Here is a 1,058-nt window from a genome sequence, read left to right as displayed (position 1 = left end):
TCATACTTCATTTCATCATACAAACAAATAAGTAAATAGCCTAAGGCTAACATCCACAGTTTCACATTAATTAGTGGGAGAAATATCGGCTTGAAGTTCCAACTAAACTATGCATTACCATTAAACTTAAATTCCCATCGAATGTACGAGAAAGGTGTATTAAATTTTCAAGGGATTCTGTCCTTTGATATAGAATTTACGTGGGAAGACTAGATGATGCCATTTCAGGGCTGCACTTCCATTTCTAGGAAATTTCATTTATAAGCTCATTAATCCTACCGGAACTGGTTTCATTTTTCATTTATATTATATATATATATATATATATATATGTGTATATATATATATATATATATATATATATATATATATATATATATATATATATATATATATATATATATATATATATATATATATATATATATATATATATATATATATATATATATATATATATATATATATATATATATATATATATATATATATATATATATATATATATATATATATATATATATATATATATATATATATATATATATATATATATATATATATATATATATATATATATATATATATATATATATATATATATATATATATATTAACTTGAAATATAACTGGGTATACATTCAGGAGATGCTGAACTTGGCGAATTAAAGAATAACTTTTTAAGGAGATGTTATAAAATTTTCTATAGGGGAGGAATAGCGTTTTTTTTTTCATGAACTACGACATATGCATCAATGAGGTTCACAAGAGTACAAATATGTGTAAATGTTACTAATTGTAGTATGTAGAAAACCAGGGATAATCCATCTATTATGGGCGAGAAAATGTGAAAATAATGAAAAACTGATTCTGTCATCATAAATTTACATTTGGTCAGGTTTTGAACGTACAAAAGTTTTTTTTTTTTTTGCAAAGAGCGATTAGTGAATATCAAATAATTTTTTATAGGTTTCGAGTATTTCTTGTGCATAAGAGTGTTGGCAGAAATTACTTAGGATTACAAATAAATCGGTATAAAGAAATGATGAGTAGTTGAA

This window comes from Macrobrachium rosenbergii, chromosome 10 (assembly GCF_040412425.1).
Source record: "Macrobrachium rosenbergii isolate ZJJX-2024 chromosome 10, ASM4041242v1, whole genome shotgun sequence".
Classification (NCBI taxonomy): Eukaryota; Metazoa; Arthropoda; class Malacostraca; order Decapoda; family Palaemonidae; genus Macrobrachium; species Macrobrachium rosenbergii.
The sequence above is the reverse complement of the archived record's forward strand: the minus strand, read 5'-3'. Positions refer to the sequence as shown.